Consider the following 8568-nt stretch of genomic DNA (forward strand, 5'->3'; position numbering starts at 1 on the left):
ACTGGTAAGTGCTGAGGCTTGTTCTCTCTGTTAAAGAGGGAGACTGGATTAGTGAAGGTTGAAAGTTAAACTAGTACCAAGTACAGACTTCAACCTTGACTAATCAGAAGAGCTAAAAAAAGAGAACAGGAAAAGGAAGAACTTTCTTGTGATTCAGTTAAATGCTATTTAACATCATAGCTACATGATACAGTCTCACTCTTAAAAAACATTGACGTATAAGAATATTTAGTTCTACAGAGAAGTTTCCCCATAGAAGAGGAAAAACCAATAGCCTGTGAATAATTGTGCCAGACCCTGTGTGAGCCCCTTTACTCTCCCGGGAACCTTACAATAGCCAGTTGAGATGGGTGTGACTGCCCTGTTTTCACTCAGGAAAACCAAGCCAGGGGGTTGTGTACCTTGACTTGATCACGTAGATGCCAAGAGGGGGAATCATTCAGAGGCAGCGTGAACCCAGGTGTGCTGGCTCCAAAGCCCATGGACCCTCTCATACCGCTTTATAATTCCCTGATCTAGTCCTTCCTTATGATGTATGGAACTCAAGAAAAACAGTGCCCATTGTCTGCTTGTGAGATGCGGTCATCGGAAAGAGGCAATATAGTGTCTTGGTTGAGAATATGGTCTCTGGAGCCAGACTCCCTGGATTCAAATTCGGGCTCTATCTCTTATTAGCTATGTGACCTTGGGCCAGTTATACAGCCTCTCTGTGCCTCATATTCCTGAGGGATAATAATAGTACCCATTTCATATGGTTGTTGTGAAGCTTAAATGAGTTGATAGTGTAAAGCATTTAAAATAGTGCTGGCACATATTTTGCTCTATTCAAGTGCTAATATCATCCATGTTTTATGTTGTGGCTACCATGCTATGGCTTCGGATAGAGTGCTCCACGCTTGGTTGGGAAGACAGCTTGCCAAGGTATCTCCTCTTTAAAGCAGCCTTCACATCTTTATTCCTTAGGCTGTAAATCAGAGGGTTCAGCATGGGGACGACCACAGTGTAGAAGACAGACACGACCTTGTTCTGCTCCATGGAAGTGCGGGAGCTTGGCTGAGCATACATGAAGGTGATGGTGCCATAGAAGAGGCAGATGATGGTGAGGTGGGAGGCACAGGTGGAGAGCGCTTTGCTCTGAGCCTCCCTGGAACGTATCCTGCAGATAGTCACCAAGATGTAGGCATAGGACATCAGGATAATGGTGATGGTAAAGAGGATAATCAGGGCAGAAGATGAGAAGATGATGGCCTCAACCGCAGAAGTGTCCACACAGGCAAGTTGGAGCACAGGAGGGACGTCACAGAAATAGTGATTAATGACATTGGGGCCACAGTAGGGCATCTTAAAGATGTACTCAGTTAGCAAAGCTGAATTGGCAACAGAAGCTATATAGGTGGCCACTATCAGCTAGACATACAGACGTTGACACATAATGGTGTGGTAGAGGAGAGGGTGGCAGATGGCAGTGAATCGGTCGTAGGCCATTACGGCCAGGAGTAGAGACTCAGCAGTACCATGGAGAGTCATGAGGGCCATCTGGACCACACAGCCTGTGAAGGAGATGGACTGGCCTGAGGTGAGGAAGCTCTCTAGCAACTGGGGGGTGTTTGTCGTGGAGAAAGAGGAGTCTACGGAGGCAAGGACGCTCAGGAAGAAGTACATGGGCGTGTGGAGCTGTGGGTCTGTGTGGATCAGGATGATCGTGCCCAGGTTTCCCATGAGGGTGACTGCATAGATGAACAGGAAGAGGACAAAGAAGGTGCCCTTGGGCCCTTCCGGCTCTGTGAGTCCCAGCAGGAGGAACCGGGTGACTTGGGTGCAGTTCTCCACCAAGCTGCACACGTCACTGCAAAGAGACCAAGTAAGACATGCTTGTGTCCTCGAGGCAGACCCAGGCTCAGTGCCTGAAGCCCTTTTAATAGCCCCAGAATGGGCAGTGCTGGGGGGACTGGGGAGGGGACACTGGCATTTGTTGAATACCTACTGTGAGTCGTGGGTTAACTCATTTCTTAAACAGCTATTGAAACTTCATACATATCTTGCCATTTAAATATCGTCCCTCTTTGTATTGAGAGAGATTATCAACTTGCCCAAAGTAAGAGAGTTAGTACATAAGGAAAGTGGGATTAGAACTCAGTCCATTCTAATTATCATATGCTTATTTTATAGCTATAATCATTTTCTGTCTCCAAATTTCCTGTGTTGTGGGGAACTGGCATCATTAGTGGGTGTTGGAGGCCTGGTGTGTTGGCTCGGAGAGCAAATAAATGAAAAGATCAATTTGGCACAAAGGATCCAACAGTGCTGGTGCCTGAGGCCAGGGACACAGGGAATCAGGCCTAATGTCATCAGAATCTAAGGTGACTCAGTACAGCAGTCATTTCTCCCAGTGTTGTGAGTCGAACTGTATCTCCCCAAAAGATGTATTGAAGTCCTAACCTCTGACAGCTGTGCATGAGACCTTATTCAGAAACCATCTTTGCAGAAGTAATCAAGTTAAGAGGCAGTCATACTCTACTAGGGTGGGCCCTTCATCCAATATGACTGGAGTCCCTATAAGAAGAGAGGATGAAGACACAGGGAGGAGATGCCATATGAAGATATAGACTCAGAGGGAAGGCAGCCATGTGAAGACAGAGGCAGAGATGGGAGTCATGCTGCCACAAACCAAGGAACGTCTGGGGCTTCCAGATCTAGAAGAAGCAAGGAAGGATCTTCCCCAAGAGGACTTATAGAGAGCGTGGCCCTGCCAATACCTTGATTTGGGGCTTCTAGCCTCCATAACCATGAGGGAATAAGTTTCTCTTATTTAAAGCCACCCAGTTTGTTGAACTTTGTTACAGCAGCCTGAGGACACTAATCCACCCAGCTGGGGTTACTCCTGGCTGTTGAGGCTGCTGTGCTTTCATGGAGGCCTCCTGATTTGTCAGGAGATTGGGCTTTCCTGATCTCTCTCTATTGACAGAGCTAATAATTCAGGGAGAGAAAATTTAAAAAATAAATTAAAACAAAGTCTGGGTTCACTAGTAACTACATTAGTTACTAGTTATTCACTAATAACTACAAAAAATTTTGTCAGGGAGAACAGGCAGCTACAGTAAATATGAAAACTCCAGCTCAACAAAACCATGGCCAAGGAGCAAAGGTCTTGTGTTTTAGCTAGAAACAACTAAGAGCAGTAGGACATGCCAGGTTTGTGGCATTGCGGTCCAGAATAAGCAGGGCACAGTTTTTAAGGCAGAATTGGAGGTGAGATCTCTAATCAAGGAGCACAGGGCAGAGAGTACACACACCTACCACCTTAAGCTCCCTAGAGGGGGCTGTCATGTTTCTACAAATTCTCTTCACTGTTGTCATGCTCCCCCCAGTTTTCCTCTTGGGATCCATCTATCTAGGTTTTCAAACAACCAAGGCTGCTATTCTGAGTGGAAGCTCTTTTGTGGGATACTGGCCAGGGTCTGCTCTGATAGGTTGGATGTCTGTTTTGGTTGGTTGAGTGTTGGTTCTGATTGTTTGGGTGCCTGTTCTGATTGGTTGGTGCCCATGGCATAGTGGTTGTTAAATGTTTGGAATTCTGTTTCATCTGAATGATGTTTGGAACAAAGGAGGAATAATTCAGGGCCTCTTAGGGCATGCCAGGGTGCTAGAAATAGGTGGTCTCTAATCAAAGCCAGTAATATGGCTTTGCGCTGTCAGCGTCTATTGACAACTCTGGGTCTCTTAAAATGTGAATAATACACGCAGATTTTACCTATGGAGAGTACCAGTGGGGACGCTTCTTCTCTACTTGTGATGTTTCCTTCCCTATGAAGGGACATCCATTGAGTAACACTCCTGTCCCCTCTTCTCCTGGAGGAGGGATGGCTTCTGTGATCAGTGAGTTTGGGATAAAGCATTGCATGTGTGTAGTTACGCTCCGCCCTCTTCCTTGCCTGTTGGAAGCACAGGCTCTGCTGTGCTCCTCCCTAATCTAGATCTTAAAACTAGGTCATTAAATCTTCTATTTCTTGGGTTCAATTTAAGAAGATGATTTACCTACAACCGTAAACAATGCTCTGCCGTACCCAGTTTTATCAGTGATGCAGGTGGTATTTTGCGTTCTATCTGCTTTGCTTCTACCTCTTCTTTCTTAATTCGTTCAGAATTTGCATGGAGAAGAGGGATGCTCTTCATTTTGGTTCTTAAAGACCTCAGCAGAGAGAAAACAAGAATGAACCTAGTAGGGGAAGTTTGCTTGGTCTGTCTCATCAATAATTCCACAAGATGAGCTCCAGGTCTCTAGCAAACTGATATGGTTGAGTTAAGGGGGATTTGGTAATAACACTGGGTGTGATGGAAGCTTGGAAGATCCTAGATTCCCACTAGTGATTCCTGGTTGAGAGAACAAGAGGAGAGCTTCCTCCATTGCCCCTGCTGAGACGTTGGTAAGGGGCTGCCATGGCAATGAGAATGCATTTGGGCAGAGTGTTGAAGTGTCCTGACATGACAGAAGAGAGGAGGCTTATGAAGTTCGGAAGAGGGGAGGCTTATGAAGGGGGAGGCCATCTCAAGATGGGAGATTCCCTGAGAATTTCGGAACATCTCCTATTCCCATGGATATCTTACAAAGCCACAGATGGGTTCCTGCTCTCTCTGACAGCTCTGCTCTTTCCTGGGCACAGGAAGGGAATTTGCCATTTTAGGCAATAAGTTTTATTTCTTGATATTTGGGTGTAAAGTACAGTGATCAGTAATTTGTAGTCTCAGCTGTTTTCATAAATAATTGCCATTTTTGTAGAAAGAGTTTTAATGAATGGTTAAAAAAACTAGAGTTTTCAGACCACCAGGGTAGCCCAGGCACTATTTCTTTGTGGCTTTTAAGAAATTAACCTTTATTAACCACTACTCATCATTGTTAACCAGAAGGCACGCTGCCCACCTTCTGGAGGATGGCCTTGACAGCAGAGTCCTATAAGTGGCGAGCTGTTGAAGAATTTTAAGGCGGATGGTGACAGGGTCAGACTAAGTTGTAGTCAAGAGAAGTTAGAGAGGAGGCGGGAACTACATTAGGCAATTGACCATAGCAGTTTTGGCTAGGGTACTGTTATTTTATCGACTCACGAATAGTGAAGTCCCATTATTAATACTGGAGACACAATAGTGACTGAGGTAGACAAGATCTTTGCCCTCAGAGAGTTTAAGAACTGGAAAGATTAGGGAAATATTTAGGAGATGGATTTTTCTGTACTTTCTCATTAATTGGATGTGTAGGCTGGAGGAGGGTCAGGGATGACATCCAGGTGCCTGGTTTGGGTAACAGGGTGAATAGTGGTGTCATTCTCTCTAACAGGTAACAGGTTTGAGGAAAGATGTGGTGAGTTCCATTTTCAGTAGAGTGAGCTTGGGAGAGCAAAATACACAGGTCCGGGAGACAGATGGGTATGTTGTTTTGAAGCTTAGGAGAGAGTTCCGTGTAGAAGATGGAAGTTTGAGAATCATTGGATGTATTCAGCCATTCAGAATATGTTTATTGTGCATCTACTGTGTGCCAGGCAGTGTAGGAAGTGAGGATACAACGGTAAGGAGAAAACAGATATGGTGCTCATTCTTGTGGAATTTAGAGTTTAGAGGGGTAGACAAGCATTAATGAAATGATCATACAAATTATTGAAAAGCTGCAATGGGAAAAATAGCTCTGAATTGGAGATACTCAATGCTATGAGCCTAAATCTTTGACTCAGGGAGGTCAAGGAAGATTTTCCCTAAGAAGAGATTTCAATAGAAGAGAAGAGTGGAACAGCCTATACAAAGGCCCTGAGGTCTGAGAAAGCCTAGTGAGGAAGAGGAGCTGAGTAAAGGCCAGTGTGGGTAGACGACAAAGAGAGAGAGTGGTGTAAATTGAGAGAGGCAGGCAGGCAGTGTTCGTAACATTTACTGAGTGCTTGCTGTGTGTCAGGCATAGTTCAAAACACCTTTAATTGCATTTGATCCTCTCAACAACCTTATGAGATGTGCTACTGAGACCATTTTACATAAGAGGAAACTGAGGCACAAAGAAGTTAAGGAACTTGCCCAAAGACTCAGTAAGTGGTAGAGCTGGTGGTGAATTCAGGTGGTCAGGATCTAGAGCCTACATGATTATCCAGTACTCTACACCATGTTAAGCAATTTGTTTTCTGTAGGATGCCATTAAAGAATTTTTGCCAGGAGGATGAAGTAGTCATATTTGCTTTTTGATAAGATCACTCTGAATGCAGTTGTGGAGAAATGATTGGAGGAGGGTCAATGGATGGGGGAGATTTGTTGGGAGGATATTGAAGTCATCCAGAAGGGATTTATGAGACGGGGTAGTGGAGACAGATAGAGGTAAATGGATTTAGAGATGTCTGACTGTAAATGTCAGGGTTTGGCGATGGACTGAAGATGCCAGTGTGAAGAGGAGAGCAGTTATCAGGGTGAACTCCAAGGTCTCTGGCATACAAAATAAAGCTGGCTGGACAAGAGGCCCCAGGGTAGAACCCTAAGGAAATTAACTTCAAATCTACTGGACACTGCTTCAGAGCTCTGATTTTTTTCCCATTCACCTAGGTGCTGGGGCTGATGATCAGATGTGAAAAGTTTGAGCATGGTTTATGAGGAAGCTGATGGGGTTCAGGACAGGCTGCCCCAAGATGCGCCACTCTGGTATGCAGATTATTTTGAGCTGAAGACAATAAAGACTCAGACTCAGGAAGAACAGTCCACATTTTCCCCTAACTGCCTAAAAGAAATTTAAAGTAAAGGCCTGTTCCCAGGACAGGCCATCACCGCAGATAACTCTGGGTATCCAGTAGACTGGGAGGATACTTGCTAAATCCACTCTTATCAAAGTTCTACTTACCAAACGTTGGCTTTCCTATTTCCGTGTGAGTTGCCTTCCTGCCCTTTGAAGGCCCAAATCACTATCCAAAATGTCCTCCTTGTCTCTAGCTGAAGATACTTAAACAGGCAGCCTCGGCCAGTTGGCTGAGTTACTCAGTTTCTCCTGAGTTTCTCCCATGTGTACATGCTATTAAGCTTTGTTCGATTTTCTCCTGCTAACCTGCCTTTTTAATTATTTGACCAGCCATAAGAACCTTAAGGAAAAGGGGGAGGGGGATTCTCCCACTTCCCTGACAAAGGGAAGATAAAGGAGTCTAAGCCTTTACTGGTAAGAGGATTCCACACCTTAACCCACTTACCTGTGGTTGAGCAGAGACCATCCATCCATGAGCGTTGTTCTTGGAGACCTCCTGTGTGTTTCTCTCTCCTTTACCTTGATTGCCTCCCAGCAGCTTTCTCAAGAGAACTTCTGCGGAGCAGCCCTGTTGCCAAGTGGTTAAGTTCACGCGCTCCGCTTCAGTGGCCTAGGGTTTCACTGGTTCGGATCCTGGGCGCCAACATGGCACTGCTCATCAGGCCATGCTGAGGCGGCATCCCACATGCCACAACTAGAAGGACCCACAGCTAGAATATACAACTGTGTACTGGGGGGCTTTGGGGAGAAGAAGAAAAAGATTGGCCACAGATGTTAGCTCAGGTGCCAATCTTTAAAAAAAAAAAAAAAAAAAAAAAGGAGACCTTCTCAGATAGTCTAACAAAACTTTGAGATTCCTTATTGCTGGGAAGGCTCCTGTGTTAAGATTCACCTGGCTCTTTTCATCCTGGCTCCTAGAGTTCAGAAACGTGCCAGTGGGAATTTGTGACTAATTTTCCCAGGAGCGGACCTGGAACCCGAGGTTGTCTTTAAGGGATGCTGGAGAGACCTTGGTGAGGGTTGTCTGGGGTCCCCTGAGGAGCAGGGAGTCTCCATCAAATGCCAGGACAGACCCTCTTTATTTACAGTGTTCGTCCCTTGTGGTTCTTCTTTTCAGGTTATTGAGACTTAAAAGGCTCTCAAGGCCAAGATGCACTCAAGAGTACATGTCAACATACTCCTCAGGTCTCCTAAGAAGTGGCTGAAAGTGCTAATGTTATCAGCAAATGTGTGGTCTTTAAGGGTCTAGACATGGCTTCCTCAATTGTTATTTCCTTTAATCCTCAGAATGTTCCTGAGAAAGATGCTCGATGGTATTCTTATATATATACATATACACACACACACACACACACACACACACTAGTGGGATTATACCATAACTGCTTTATTCACTTAACAATATTGAAAACACATCTCTCTGCTTCAAAAAAATGTAATTCTTTCCCCCCTTCAAAATAGCTTTATTGTCTTTGAAAAAATAACACATCCTAGTTGTAAAATATTTAAGCAACACAGAAAAGAACCTCTAAGAAAGTAAAATGTCATCTGAAATCCTACCACCACGGAAAATGGGAGTTGGTGAGCGTTCTGTAATTTTCCATAAAGAGAAGCATACTATACAAGCTGTCATTTACTTTCTTACTCAGCAAGATGTCATGGACATTTTCCCACATCAATCAATAAATAGCAGCCTACATCATTGTATTTAATGGCTGCATATTATTTTGTTGTGTGTGTGTGTGCCTTTATCTACTTAATTGGTCCCCATTGGTTGACAATGAGGTTTTTCTAAATTTTCACTGTTATAAATA

The 8568-nt window shown here is 44.5% G+C and overlaps 1 pseudogene; it reads right to left on the reverse strand.

Annotated features, from left to right (window-relative positions):
• Positions 1-849: 849 nt before the first annotated feature.
• Positions 850-1821, reverse strand: LOC103558233 (olfactory receptor 5P58-like; annotated as a pseudogene).
• Between the last annotated feature and the right edge of the window lie 6747 nt (positions 1822-8568).

The sequence above is a fragment of the Equus przewalskii genome, chromosome 11, assembly GCF_037783145.1.
Source record: "Equus przewalskii isolate Varuska chromosome 11, EquPr2, whole genome shotgun sequence".
In the NCBI taxonomy this organism is placed as follows: domain Eukaryota; kingdom Metazoa; phylum Chordata; class Mammalia; order Perissodactyla; family Equidae; genus Equus; species Equus przewalskii.